The sequence below is a fragment of the Mustela nivalis genome (genome assembly GCF_964662115.1).
Source record: "Mustela nivalis genome assembly, chromosome: 8".
Classification (NCBI taxonomy): domain Eukaryota; kingdom Metazoa; phylum Chordata; class Mammalia; order Carnivora; family Mustelidae; genus Mustela; species Mustela nivalis.
The window spans coordinates 129427010-129442510 of NC_139027.1; the positions used below are offsets into that span (position 1 = coordinate 129427010).

The following is a 15501-nucleotide window of genomic DNA, read 5'->3' on the forward strand; positions in this document are numbered from 1 at the left end:
GACCCCATAGTTTCAGCACTCTCCCTATGGTCTTGCCCACGGCTGGTTCTCTGGTTCAGGTTCAGGGGCCCCTGCGGACTTCTGGGCAAGCTGCTGTCGGTATAAAGGTGCCCGACAGAGGATGGGCCCAGGGCAGAAATACAGCCTGTCTTCCTGAGCTGGCACTGGAGAAGGGGGGTCTTTTTCTGATTCATCCCTCTATAGGAGGTACCATCTCTTTACTCAGTCACCCAGGCTGGGTGTGAGAAGTGTTCTTCTCTAATTGCACAAACGTCCCATGCAAGCCATGTGTACTACAAATGGGACCATGAGAAGGGTCATCCCTGGGCTGGTCTCACGCTCAGTTCAGAGAAGGACACAAAGGCCACCACCCGCCACCCCTCCCCCATGCCCCTACTATTGTGGGGCCCAGGGCAAGAGTACATGGAGGCCCTCATACTTATTCTAAATATTTAAAAGTTATAAATGAGGCTATTAAATAAAATATGCTCTATCCTTCTATTCTGACAAATAGGCCTACATAATGACCTTGAAGGCCAGCCCAGGTTCAAATTTAGAATCCACAGTGTTCCATGGCTGAATACGGAGTGAGGAGGGAGCCGGCCCCCAGCTGCAGCCTGGCCCTCCTTCAGCCTCACCCCTCATTTAAAGGGGCCCACTTTGCACATCTGTGTTCTGTCCTCACCTCCACAAACAGCTACTTTGAAGCCACTTAACGGGACACCAGCAACGTGCAGAGTCCACCCTCGGGAGGATGGACCCAGGGAAGGGGTCTGGACACACCCAAGATGATGACTCAGGGCCATCTGGACACAAAATTCCAGGGTCCCACATACCCTGAGGATGAGGGGGGTCCAGGTGGGCATGGCCCCTTCATCTATAGGTTCCTCGCTCAGAGAGCCGCCCAATAATGCTGCAGGCCCCAGATCAGGGCCCATCCGGGCAGGTGTGAGGGCAGTAACAGCAAGGCCCACAGCTCGCCCAGCAGCCAGGGTTACCACTCACCACACAGGTACCAGAAAACTTAACCACAGCCTCACGTGGCTCCATTCTTTCAGGGACCGTGTCCTCATTTTACCAAAACCTTTCAAAAATCAACAGATTTGCTAACTACTTGGGGGTGAGGTGAACATGAGGCTTCTCTCCCCTCTTTTCCCTGGCAAAGCCCAGATTTAGGGGTTTAAGTTTCTGGGGTGGCCCTGGGTACCTGCACACCCCATCCTACTCTGAAACCTTTCTGGGCCTGGAGACAAAGGGGCCCCACTCCCAATTCCTGGTCGGGGCTGGGGTTTCAGACAACCCTTCCAGTCCAACCTCTACCTACAACAGTGACATTCTTTTATGTTTTAATTTTAATTTTTTTTTAAGACATAGACATTCACCTCTGGAGAGAAATTATGGGTTTCAAGAGTTCTTGACAAAGAACTTCATTCTAGAAATGTAAAGCCGGCATTTTAAATTTAGATCTTATTCACGGCTGGGAAGTATCAGAATGAAGATTACAAATTTAATAATGCAACACGGCAGGAATTGGCCCAGCCTAACCTCCAGGAGAGTAATTTTTTCCTGCCTTCAAACCCAGCACTTCCCAGCCTCCCAGCATCACCAGACCAGGCTGGTGACACACTCCTGACTTTTTTGTGTCTTGCGCTCTAGCCCACGCAGCCAGCCCAGACACGGGAAGATCTTCACTGCCACAGTCTGTGGATTTAATGCTGAAATGGTCAGACCTATTTAAGCAGAGTCGCTATAACCAAAAGGAACCATCCCTTGGCCTGTTGGCTCCATTCTTCCCACCTGCAGCCAGAGAATCTTTGCAAACCATAGATTTTGAGTCTGTAGCTTCCCTGTTAAAAACCCAAAGGGGGCTCAACTGTCTATAAGCTCAAGTCTAGGATTCTTGACTTAAAGATCTAGTATGAGCCAGTCCTGATACTTGGCCAACTACATGCTCCCTTCCCTGGGCTTTCAAAACACCATGTGCCCCTCCCACCATGGGGCCTTTGCACAGCTCCCAGTAAGAACATGAGCCAATACTTATAGAGCACTAACTGGGTGTCAGGCACTATGCTAAAGGCTTGACAGGTGTCCTCTCTTTAATTTTCATTCCTACCTTGTGAAGTAGGTGGTAGAGCCAAGTGGTTAAGGTCAGATTCCGGAGTCACACAGCTGGGTCTGAATCCTGCCTCTGATTCTTACCAGTTGGGTTATCTTGGACAACATACTTAATCCTGTTTCCTCAGCTATAAAACAGGCATAGTGATAGTACCTAGCTCACAGAGTGGTTGTGAGGCTTGAATAAATTAATGGAGGTCAGAATGTGTCAGAAAGTGTCAGAATGTGATGAGTAGCGTGTATTAATCAGCACCAGATTATCCCCATTTTGCAGAAGGAGGAGAAGCAGAACATGATTAAATCCCATGGTTAAGGTCACACAACTACCAGTGCGAGTGTGGTCTCCAGACTCTGAAGCCCTCAATTTTCACCATGACACATCCATTGTAGAAAATTTGGAAAATACAAAAAACAAGCAAACAAACAAAAAAACCCAAAACAAACAAACACCACCACCACCACCAAAAAAAAAAAAAAAAAAAGAAAAGAAAAGAAAAGAAAAACCACGAAGTAGAAAACAAAGACACAGATTAAGAGAATCCAGGATTTGAACCCCCACTCTCACAGCTGACTCCCAAGTCTGTCTTCTCAGCATATGGCATCCTATCTCACTCCCACCTCCTGTGCCTGGTGAACTCATCTACTCATCCCTTAGGTCTCAGCTTAGCTGTCCCCACCCCCGTCTCCTCCCAACCAGGACAGGTCAGTCCTCCCAGCTCCAGCCTTTCCTGGCACTCTCCAGTTGTCTTGTACGGCACTCACCACAGTAGTGATCGAATTTTAGTTGTTCCTTTGAGTAATATAATGCCTAAGCCCTCTTCCCACCAGACTCTAAACTCCATGAGACCAGCAAAGACGGTGCATTTCCCGGCTCTTCAGCACCTAGGACAGGGCCTGGCCCCTCATCCAGTACTGGTGGAAAAAAAGGGAAAAGTGGAGAGTGCAGGGAGCATAGGAGGGAGGGAAGGGTTTGGGATTCAGCTCCACCTTTCCCAGGTCAATGGGGGGGGGGGGAGGTGCAGACAGGGAATCACACAGTCCCTGCCCTGGAGGGCCTCTCGGTGTGGCAGTGGAAGTATGAGAGAAGCCGCACTTTGCAAGACCAACTCCATGTGAGAGAAGACAGGTGTGCTTCCTGGAGGCAGTGGCATTGGAGCCCTGTAGGGAAGGGAGGGAGGGTGGGCATCCCAGAAAAGGGATCTGAAGCAGAGGCATGGAGGTAGACAATGAAAACAAAACAGCTGAGAATGAGGAGCCAATTTTTCCTGAAAGGAACAAATGGCTGGAAAGCCTGGAAACAGGAAGTGAAATAATCTGGCCCAACCCAAAAACGTGTTCATCCGGCCACCTTCTTTCCAGTGTCCACTCTTCATACACAGCCATGCCCCTGAGCTGGCATGAGCGATGCTGGTGGTCCCCTGTCCCGTAGCCCCACCTTCACTACTTCACTACTGTCAGCGACCACTGGTCCAGGAACTATATACTCCCTGGCCTGAAGGCCCCCTCCTGGTAGTCAGCTGCAAATAACTGGAAGCTTATTATAACTGGCCAGCCCAGCTGCCATGGCCCCCAAGCCATGACTGACAGGAATTGGTGTAAATACCCCAGCTCCCTCACCCCTAGATGGGATAACCGAGGCTCATGTTGGATTCCAGGGTTCTGCACACTAACACCCACAAGTTAAATTAACTCACTGCTTATTGTTGTAAATAAAGTTTTATTAGAACACAGCCTCACCCATCCATTTACATATTCTCTGGGGCTGCTTTCAAGCTCCAACTGTGTGAGCAGTGGTAAGAGACACCTTATGGTCCACAAAGACTAAAATATCCACTGTCTGGCCTAGAAGGCCCCAGCAAGTCTCAACTCAACTTGCCCTCAGTTAGGGGCAACTTGGCAAATAACACACTGCTTCCTCACACCATTCCCAGACTCACTTTCTCTAATGCCTCTCCTGTAGTTTCATCCATCACCTCCATGAACCACACAAACAATGTACAACTGTTTTAACCCCTAAAAATAGCAATTTCATGTGGCCCATCCTAATACTTGTACTCAAAGCCTTGTTTCAGGACCTGCTTCTGGGGAAACCCAAACCTGGACAGCAGGGTAAATGTCACTGTGCCCATCTGACAACAGGCCCTAATTTGAGACTGTTTCCTGTACAGACATGGCAGAAGTCAGCCCTAGTCTTGAACTCCCCACACCCACACCAGTCAAAGCCTTGCCAAGTCCTTGCAGTATTATTAGAACACCTGCAGGGATCCCTGTGGCTTACAGCCATGGACTTGCTCGTCCAAAGAGGAAAGCAAGGTTCAAAGAGGAGAATGACTTGCCCAGGGTCACTCAACTGGCAACCTGGCAGATATGGGGTCTCAAATCCAGGCCTTCTTATGACAAAGCCAGGGCTCCTTCCATGACAAATCAGCTACCCCTTAACTTTCCCTTCAGGCAGGCTGTGAGGACCCTAGCCCACCTCTCTGGAAACAGGGCCAATTTTCCATGAGGATCAAGTGAGATCAAACATGCAAAAATGTTCTGTCAAACCTGAAAGGTTTGAGTATCAAGAAAGACACCCTTCAAAGACATACTCAGAAACCCATTAAGAAGCTTATACAAACACATTCACAAAAAAAAAAAAAAAAAGAAAGAAATGCAGTACAGAGTGTTGGAGAAGACCATAAGTGTTGGGAGACAGACCAGGATGTGAAGCGCTGCGCTAGCCTTCACTAGCTGTATGACCATGGCCAAGTCAAGGTACTTGATTGTTCCAGCCCATCTACTGTAGTGATCACACACACCTTGTGGGACTGTGGGGAGGGTGACCTGAATTAGGGGTGGATACTGCTCAGCTAGAAGTCCCCAGGCCAGCCAGATCCCCTTCACCAAGCAGGACACCCAACCCATGGCTGCTGTGATTAGCTGCAGGTCCTGGCTCCTAGCTGCCCCTTCTGTGAACTGCTATTAGATGGGAGCGACTTTCCCAAAAAGTTATGTCCTGACCTTCAGGACTGCCCACAGCCAATGACTGATATGGGAATACAGGCGGCCAGTCAACTCTGCAATGCCACCTGCTCCCAAGAACTTCCCCCAAATCAGGCTGCAGCTGAGGACCCAGCTTTAACTGCTCCTTTTGCTGCTCTCATGCATCCTTCTCACAGGCCTCCCGAGAGCACCGCACAGCCCCTCACCTGCACAAGAGCCCTGTCTCAGTGACAAGAGGGAAGAGCTCTCCCCTGTCCTGTATTCTTTTCCCCTTGAAGACTCCTGGGAGGAGCCTGAGCGTACGCCTCGTGTTCATTCCTCCCAAGCCAGCGGCACCCACCTGATTCCCAACAGGGCCAGGCTTCCCAGTGTGGGGGGTCCCTCTCCCAGAACTCAGCACACCCAACAGAGGATGGGCAAAAGTGCCAGATTCCTGGGACCAGATGGCTTGGGGACAGGCTGGCCTGGGCCTGGGCGGCCCCAGAGGCACCTGGTCCAGGCTTGGTGTTGGGCCTGGGCAGATGAAAAGATGTTTCTTGAGACATTTGCCAAGGAACTAATTAATTTCCATTACAGGCCCCCATTAGGACACATTCTCCCACCCACTCCCCAGGTGACTCCAGGCAGGATTTCCCAGGGACACCAAGTGCTGGAGATGGAGGGTGAGGACTTAAAGCTTCAGGTGGAAATAGGGTCCAAGGTAGTCACTTGGGGTACCTCATAGGAGAGGAAATGGCCCTGGCTGGGAAATACAGAACCATCAGTTCTATTCCTGGCTTTGCCACAGACCTGCTGTGAGCCTTTGGGTAAACCATGCAATACCCCTCTGGGCCTCGCATGAAGATGAGCAGATGACTTCAGAGGGACTCCAGCTGGGAGGCTCTAAGACAGTAACAGCGGATACTCTTGACAGACTTTTACTGTGTGTGGGCTCCCTATGAAGCATTTTACAAATATTTACTCATTTAATCCTCATGATAGCTTCAGAGCAGGGAGGGGTTTTTATTAACCCATTTTATAGTCCTGGAAACTGAGGTTCAGCAAAGCTAACTAACTTCCTCAAGGACACACAGCCAACAGGCAGCAAAGCCAGTTTTCAAACCCAGGCCATGAGGCTGCAGAGTCTGTATCATAACCATTACCAAGCTACACTGCCCAGTCTAATCTGACCACTCTCATACCTTCACAGTGCCTGGCACAGAGCTAAACACCGCCATAAGTGTCTAGTTAGAATGTGGTATCTGGAAAATAAAGAAAAAGCTGGCAGCCTACAAGACCACGACGGTGTTGAGGGTGGGCCTGGGTGGCTGAGGTGGGAGGAGGCTGATGCTCCCCTTTGGGTGTCCACTGGTGCTGCCTGGCCTGCTTACTGTAACATATCAGTAACAGCAGAAAGAGCTGGAAACTGTGTTTGTCCTGAGAGAGTCAGAGGACGGAGGTGCCCAGGACTCTTTTCACTAGATACTTTTCATGACTTGTAAATGCTATACCATCTGCATTTATGACCTACTGCAAACAGCACTTAATCTTTTCAAAAAGTACTCCATGACCGATCAGCCAAGGGCCAGCCAGAGAGAAACTGCAGCAGGAGGGAATGCTCTGGGGATAAAAATGACCACAGAGGGGCTGTAGCTGAGTTCGGGAGACATCCAAAGGAGGACATGGTGCGGGGGGGGAGGGTACTAAGCAAGTGTCCTGCTTTCTGGGAGACTCTGGTTGTACGTAATAAACAAGCCCACTAGACCACTCTCGTTCTGCAGGTGGGAATTCTGAGGCCCAAAAGACAAAGGGACATGGCCAGGGAAGACACTGAGATTCAACAGCCGAACAGAGACCCCTTCTGACTCCTCACGCAGCCTCTGGGGCTCCCCTCAGCTCACAGGGAACACCAGTATCCAGACCAGAGCCACAAGGCCCAACCCCAGATGTGCGCGCCCACCATCCCGCCAGTCCTGCACCTGGGCAGTCAACCCTAGCAGGAAAGGCAGAAGTTTCCATTTCCCGGATGCCCTATGAGCAGTACACACATTATCTCTAATGCTCACAAGGTGAAAGTTATTCACTCTATTTTGCAAAGAATGAGGCTGAGCAGAACAGTTACATATCACAGTTAAGAGACTCATCTTGGGGGTGGGGTGCTGAAGTGGCTCTGCCTTCAGCTCAGGTCATGATCTCAGGGTCCTGGAGAATAGCTCTAGGGTGGGCTCCTTGCTCAGCCGGGGAGCTTGCTTCTCCCTCTCCCCAAACCTCACACCCAACTCATGCTCTCTCTGTCAAATATAAATAAATAAAATCTTAAAAAAAAAAACCAACAACAACAAAAAAGAGCTTCAGCCAGTACACGGCAGAGACTCAAACCCAAAGCCTGTGTTCTTTTATGACCCTGAGCCACTTCTCTTGGAGTGTTTCCTATCAGTTTAAGACAAGTCCCGCCTGGAAACTATCTGTAAATGCCTTTGTCTTCAGACTCAGACTTTCATAGGCCTGGGTGGGAATCTTATCACATCATAAGGTTTGTCCCCTACTGCCTCCAACCTGAGCTAAATCTCAAACCTTCCCTCGAAAATTACCAGCGACCCTTTTCTTAGAAACATCTAAATTAAATGACTCAGTAAATTCCCTTGGTAGCATTTCCCAGCATTTTGCCCCTTTACATCCATGATTCCTTTGATTTACTTCGTCCCAGCGGAGCCTTGTCCTCAAATGAACCTCCTGGTTTTAAGACATAGCCCTGCCTTTCTCCAATTCAGGAAAGGGACTGTGTCCTGTTCCCTCTGGTACAGATGCTAGACATGAACTCCTCAGAATCCCCGAACTGTCTGAGCCTGATATTCCATAAAAGGATATTAAGGCCTGATGTGTTATTCATGTCGACTCATTTATCATTTATCTAGATGACTTCCAAAAGGATTTATGGGGTCCCATGTATTAAACCCGGCACAAAGCAGGGCAGCATCGGAGGCTCATTTAATCTAGAACCATGTGCTGGTGATAGGAACACCTGGAGACTATTCCTAGCTCTTGAATTTGGTACCCAGTGTCCCCAAATCTAAGACACAGGTAGGCAGGAGACATCCTAAGTGGAGAAGAACCCTTCATTTCTCTCCATCTTTCTTCCCTAACCCAGCAGTTCTCAAGGTAGGGTCGCTGGACTGGCAGCATTGGTAACAGCAACACCTGGGACTTTCTTAAAAATAAGATGCTCTTGGGTGCCTGGGTGGCTCAGTGGTTTAAAGCCTCTGCCTTCGGCTCAGGTCATGATCTCAGGGTCCTGGGATCAAGGCCCGCATCGGGCTTTCTGCTCAGTAGGGAGCCTGCTTCCCCCTCTCTCTATCTGCCTCTCTGCCTACTTGTGATTTCTGTCTGTCAAATAAATAAATAAAATCTTAAAAAAAAAATAAATAAGATGCTCTTCTTCTACTCCAAATTGAATGAAACATGCTGGGGTGACACCAGCAATCAGTGTTTTTCACTAGTCCCTTAGGTTATTCTGACCCACTGAAACTGACAGGAACAACCACAACAGCAGCAGTTCCCCCTAACTGAGCATCTACTATGTGCTCAGCATGGAACACACAATCTTATTCATCCCTGTAACCAAGGAAACCTCCATTCCGCACGCCCTGTTCTGGACTAGGTGAGTTCTGTGCATCGCATCACATCACGTATCCCGCACAATAACCCTTTGAAGAATGCCTCCCCCGTTTTAGAGATGAGGAAGTTGAGCCCCAGAGAGTGGAAGCCACTTGCCCAGAGTCACACAACTTAGAAGTGGCAGAAGCAGGATGCGAATTCAGGTCTGTCAGATTTCAAAGCCATGTAGTCATGTTCTTTCCATCCTATAAGAGAAGCTCCCTGAGGTCTCTCACAGCTACATCAGCTTAGAGAGCTATAAAGCTGGGTCAGGTGAGAGTCAAGGAGGGGAGGTGGGCAGGGTGGGGAGCAGGGCAGAAAGAGCCCTGCCCAGACTACAGGGTGAAAAGAAGCCAAATGATGTATTTAAAGGCGCAGCCACCTATGTCCAAGGAACAAAAAAGGACAGGGGTTCAGGAGGCATGAGTTCTCGGCCTCTTTCTGACTTTACACAGCTAGGGGGCCTTTTCTCTTCCCAGTTTGGACCGTGGTTTCCCCACCTGATACTCCTGATTGGCTGCAAGGTTGAATGATCTGCTCCCAGCTTATGTCTCTGACCTTGTCTCCCCTCACCCATTCTCTCTAACCACACTGGTCTGCTTTCTGTTCCATAAACACCCAAACTCACACTGACCTCAGGGTCTTTGCACCAGCGTTGCTACTGCCTGGATCACCCTCCCCCTCATAGTCCCACTGCTGGCTGGCTCTCTGTTATTTAGGCCTCAACTCAAATGTAACCTCCTCAGTGAGCCTCCCCTGCCTTCCTCACCTACTGTTATCCGCTAACCCAACAGTTTTATTTTTATTTCACTTAACACGACCTGAAATTACTTATTTTTTAATTGCTTCCCTGTTTATTGTCTGCTTCCCCCATCACAGAACATAACTCCATGAGCACAGAGACCATGTTTGCCTTGTTCCCCAATACATCCTCAGCACCTAGAATACTGTTAGGCACTGAGCAGCCAATTAAATATTGGTTAATAAGTAGATACTAAGGAAGAAAGCCTGGACTCAGAGGCCAGAGCCCTGGATCCTTAACACATGACCTTGGCAAACCACTCTGCCTCTCTGAGCCTCAGTTTCCCTCCTTGCCTAATGAGGGGAATGGACCTGATGCTCTCCAAGGGTCCTTTGAAGACTTCCAGTCTTGAGAAGTGAGGCCTGGAACCCACCCAGTAGGTCCGGCCAGAAGAGGCAGCTGGCCAGGGTCCCTGGCACAGCTGCCCCCTCCTCACCCCCCCCAACCCGTGTCCCTGCCCAGGCACGCAGTCATCTCACTCCCCCATCGCAGAAACCGTTAATGAAGTGCGCACTGCTAAATGCAGTTACAATTACGGGGGCTAAGAATAAGGCGCTGACATCAGCCACGTCAGTTTCCGAGTGAATCAGAAAGGGAGGAGGGAGGAAGGAGAAAATGGGAGGGGGGATGACGCTCTGGAGCTGTCAAGTGGAAATAGCACAGCGTTAAATATAATCCAGCACTGGCCTACATCGGTCTGGAGAGGCAGGTGATGGCTCGGCCCCTAGGGCCACGGCAGACAACTGGATTCTTCAAGGAGGCCAGGCAGCCCAGTGATGGGGATCACCCAGGAAAAGAAGCCCAGAAAGGCGATCAGCGGACTGGGGTGGACTGTAGCAGGACGGTGGACCCTGGAGGGGCACATGTGAATCTGAACAGGACCCCACACACCCCAGCCTCTGTCACTTGCTGTTACTTGCCAGCACAAGCACAGCCCCCAGGGCGTGCACAACCCTCTCCCACCTGGACTCTGGGTTCATGCCAAGAGGCAGAGTGGCCTCTGGAGTCAAACACACCTCAGGCTGAATCACCACTGTGCCACCCAAGCGAGTCACTAAATGACTCCAACTGCCTGGCTTTCCCTTGTCAGCAAAATGGGTACACCTGCAACAGTAGCAATCCCTTCTGGTTGCTATAGGATTCGGTAAGATCATGGAATGCATAGAGCATAGCCAAGCAACACTTTCAGTCATTTTATTTTTACCATCCTGAGAAATGCTCAGACAAGGATAAGTAACCCTTTTTTCTCGAAGAGGAAACTGAGGCCAGGGAAGGCTAAAGGACCTGTCTAAGGCCCCAGAGCCACAGTGGAGTCCAGTGCCAGCCCCATGGAGTAAACTGGTGGGGGAGAGAGGAGTTTGCAGTGTGGTTCCTCCAGGTGACTGGAGCTAGGGGACCTGGAGCTCTGAGAGTAATACTGTGGGATTGTGAGTAGCCCTGGAGGGGGCGGGGGGGGGGCGCAGATTACAGTGCAGGACGCGTGTGTACCCCTGCGAACACATTCTCCACACCTGGCACTTTTCCAACAATTCTTAAAAGAAATGCTGAAACGATGGTTGTTAAGGTCGTAATGAAAAGTCGTTTGAGGAGGCAAAGTAAAAGGCTCAGAGCCTGGAGAGCAGGTCAGCTGACTCCGAGGCGCTCCCACTCGGCTCTCCTCCACACCTCCGCCCCACCCTCACTCAGCCTGCCGGCAGAACCGGCTACACCTCGGGCCCAGGCGGGTGGGGAGCGAGCCAGAGCACCACCCTCCCAGGGAGCAGCCCGCGGCGCGAGGAGCCCTCCTTCCCGCTTCCCACCCAACGGAACCAGACAGGCCTTCCTGCCTCTGCAAACTCCAGGAAGCCGGAGCCAGGAGTCTGGCTGCCTGGGGACAGGGAAGGTGGGGGGGCGGACGGAGAGGGATTTAAGGAAAGAGTGCGAACGGCATCCAGGCAGATCTGCAGGGCAGCGCGCTGGGAGTGGGGGAAGGGCTGAATCCCCATGCACCCGATTTTTCCGAGATGCTTCTTTCAGGATAATTTGATTCAGATCAAGTGGTTTGGGTTCATACTCTCATCCCACCCCATGACATGAACCAGGGGAACATTGGGTCAATTCTTTACCATGCCTCAGTTACCCAAATTTAAGAGAGTTCTGCCCAACTCCCAAAACCAAAGAAGATGACAGCACTTGGTGGTAAACTGGGGGAGGGAGCGGGAGGGGCTGGGGGGGACAGGAAGTGGTGTGCCCTAGAAAAAAGGGTGGGAATGGAGGCTTCAAAACCTCAGGCTCACACCTGAAGTGCACCTGATCCCAAAGGATGCTTTAAGGCCTCTCCCTCACCATCCCCCCTTATCCACTCAGCCCTAACCCCCTCTGAGGCCGAAGTACTCCCTTCTCATCCACCCTCTTAGCACTAAAGGGGTGGAACAGCATGACATTCTTTTTTCTCAGAAAAAGATCAGGTCAAATTTCAAGGACAAAAATTAGCACTTGGTCTGGGAAAGAAAACTCTGCCAAATGGAGTAAATGGGGGGGGGGGGGGCGACCAGTGCTATCGTTCCAGGTGCCTCGGTGTGGGCAAGAATTAGAGCTCTAATTCCCTCTCCTGGGATCTGTCTGGCAAGATACAGGCATCTCCACCCCACAATCCAGGAGAAGAAACTCAGACAACCCCCTCCATTTCCCTCTGTCCAAAAACAGAGGGAGTGGGCTTTGGTACCAGTCTGTGGGATCCATCTACCATACCACCCCAGCCACCAGATCTGGCCTGAGCGGAAGAGGGCGGTGCAGTGAAGGGCTCTGCAGCCCAGAGATGTGGCCCTAACTGCTAAGAGAGGGACCGGTAGCCGGCCCGGTGTTGCCATGGCAACTTCCTCCTGTGCTGGATCGAAGCATCCTATGGGCAAATCAGAGCTGGCTGCTCCAGCTTCTCCGCCCTTCTCCCAGACCAGGGAGAATTGGATGCTGAAACCACTTGGTCAGACTTGGGGACACCATCATCAATTCCAGACACTGATATTAACAACTCCCTTTGGCATTTGTTGGAAAGTGGAGACACCCTTGCTCCCCAGCCATGCCCCAGTGCACCACAGCAGGGGTAGGACTACAGATGTGATGAAAATTAACTGTTCAGGAAGAACAGGGAAACAGGGAGTTGGACTGCTCCCCACCCTCTTGTTCCACATGCAAGCCCCCCAAATCCCCATCTTTAAACCCCTGCCAAAAAAAGCGCATCCAACGCTGCCTTAACAGCTACAACAATGCAACAAAATTAGCTTCTAAAAATTATAAAAGCTAACATTTTGAGAATCCCACAGATTCTTTTTTACAGTCATGCTCAAAAACAAGTCTTATTTGATAATTACATGATAGCTAACTGTTACTGAGAGCCCACCTCGTGCCAGATACTGTACTAAGCCCTTTGCAGACCACAAACAATATAATAATCAAAAGCATGGATGTTTCAGTCAGATACCTCAAGATCAAATCCTAACTCCCTCACTTCTGGCTGAGTGACCTTGAATGAATATTCTCTGTGCCTCAGTTTTCTTATCTGAAAATGGGGTTGTTAAATGTTAATTTTATAGGGTTGCTATGAGGAAAGAATTAATATCTTTAAAATACCTAGGAGGATGCCTTTCGAAAAGTAATCATTTTAAAAATGTTCACCCTATGCAGGTCATCCTATGTGGTCCACGCTATTATTTTCTTCCTCATCCAGATGAAAAAGCTGAGGTCATGTATCTAACTCCCCAGTTACAAAGCCAGTGCCAACAAGGCTGAGCAATGATGACACCTACCCAATTATGCCCCCAGGTCATGTCTCTCTAAAGTCCCCAGCATCTTTGGAAAAGGGACAAAGGCAGCATAAGAAATGAGTTCAGAGTACAAAGAGAGGGAAGATGCTCCTTGGGAGGAATTCTAGGAGCCTACAGTGACCAGCATCCTGAGCCTCAGGGGAGGCAGGTGGGGGAGGAAAGAGCTGCTTCCTATGCCCACAAAACGTCCAAGGCTCCCAAGCCCAATATAGGAAAGTACTCTGGCCCAGTTAAGACTAATGAGATAGGCTTCTCACAGTTTCTCAGGAAACCAGCTGAAGGGGCAGGTAAAGCCCTCAGATGGCTCTGGCTCAACCTGGGTGATGGACAAGACGCAGTCCACAGGATTTGGAAGCAGCCTCAAAGAAGAGGCACCTAGATGAGCCAGAAGCCATCAGGGACACACCTCTGAGCCATCAGACAGCCTGGCATTAATGGGCCAGGGGAGGGATCAAGGAAGAGGAAGGTGGAGCGAAGCCAGGTCTAGTAGCCCTCCTACCGAAGCAGTCTCTGTCCAGTATGTGACAGATTATTCAAACTGCTTTTAGAAATTAGTTCAGCACGGGACTGTTCTAAAAGAATAAATCCAAAAGGCTTTTTTTAGGAGAAAATTAATGACTTTGAGAAGAACAAGAGAAATTAAGCACCAAGACAACGTTTCTTACTTCCGATTTTTCCCAAACACTTCATTAGTCTCCTGGAAATGAAACTTGACTATCTCCCTCCCCCTCCCAAATTCAAAGCATCCCTTAAGATGGGCAGACAATGAGCACAAGATGCCCACCCCAAACTCTTGGCTGTCGGCCGTTCCCTGGGGCCCCTCACCTGGGAACCATTTTCCACGCAGTGAGATTTGGCTTTAGAAAAAATCCTCTTTCAGACAGAAGGTTAGTAGTTTACTGGAAAGAGAACTAGAAACCTGATTTTAGTCTCAGCTTTGTGCCTACTTCATTGGGTGACCTTGGGTTACACACACACACACACACACACACACGCACATATTCATCTGAGGGCAAAAGGGGGTTGGACAGGATGATGTCTAGGTCTCTTTCAAGTGCAAAACAAGAATTTGAAGAAACTTGTTGGAAAAAACATCAGGTGGGTCTTTAAAAAAAAAAAATCTCTACTACTCATGAAGTTCACTATTCTGACTTCATTGCCTGCAACCAGCAATGATAACCTGATCCAGGACACGGAGCATGACTTAGGAGAAAAAAGATCTAACGGTCCCTGCTCCTACAAACCCATGCTCCTGCCCCACCAGCGGCCTGAGACCCAAGTGGCCTGTTGAACTTCAGTCTCTGACCATTAGGCAAAAGGTGGAAGAGTCAGCTCACCTGTGCTGGTGGGGGTCCCTCTCCCAGCCCTCATGCTAACCTGATTTCCTCCAGTGTAGGCCTGTGTTAGCCAGCATCCGCACTTCCTCTCATTTTGCCCTGTCCAGAATAATGACCTCCCCCAGCTACATCAAGCTCATCAGTGCTCTGAGCCTAATCACTTACTTTTTCCACAAAAGGGTGATTCTGTAAAATGGCTTTGCAATAACCATCTTTAACCCAACCCCAACTCTAGGTCTGTCGGGAGTCTGCCTCACGTACCCCTCATTCTTTCACTTGGCCGACAAAGTCTTCTGGAGAATCTTCAGCCCACCTGCCTGCATCCTGCTCCAGCAGGAAGAGGTGGGCACCCATTAGCCACCACTCCATCCCATGTCTCACCAGATAACTTGGGAGACCAGACAAGGGTCCCTGCAGGCAGAGAGTCTTAAGCAGGACCCATAAATTCCCTAAAACTGCAGACAAAATTTTGAGGATGGTTCATATGTGTATGTTTGGAAGAGATAGTCTATATTTTCATCAGGTTCTCAAAAGTGTCTGTGAAGCCATTTTGCTCCTCCCTACCACAAACACCCCTCTCCGTTTTGTCCTCTCACTGAACTCAAATACTCTCAGATGTTCAGCTTCTGTTACCTCAGATTTTCAGAAAACACTTCTAACTGCATCATGTGTCTTAGGCGCTGTTATCCCATTTTACAGATGAGGATTTGAGGCTACGGGGACCATGACTTGCCCAAGGTCACAGCTAATAAGCAGAGAAGCAAGACTGGAACGTGGTTCTGACTCCCAATGTGCCACTCCTTGGGGAACTCTCACCCAAACCCTC

General features: G+C 49.8%; 1 protein-coding gene across 2 annotated transcripts in view; it reads right to left on the minus strand.

The window, feature by feature from the left end:
• RIMS4 (regulating synaptic membrane exocytosis 4) overlaps positions 1-15501 on the minus strand; it is a 60522-nt gene that overhangs the window by 43784 nt on the left and 1237 nt on the right. The gene's annotated exons all lie outside the window — the stretch shown is intronic.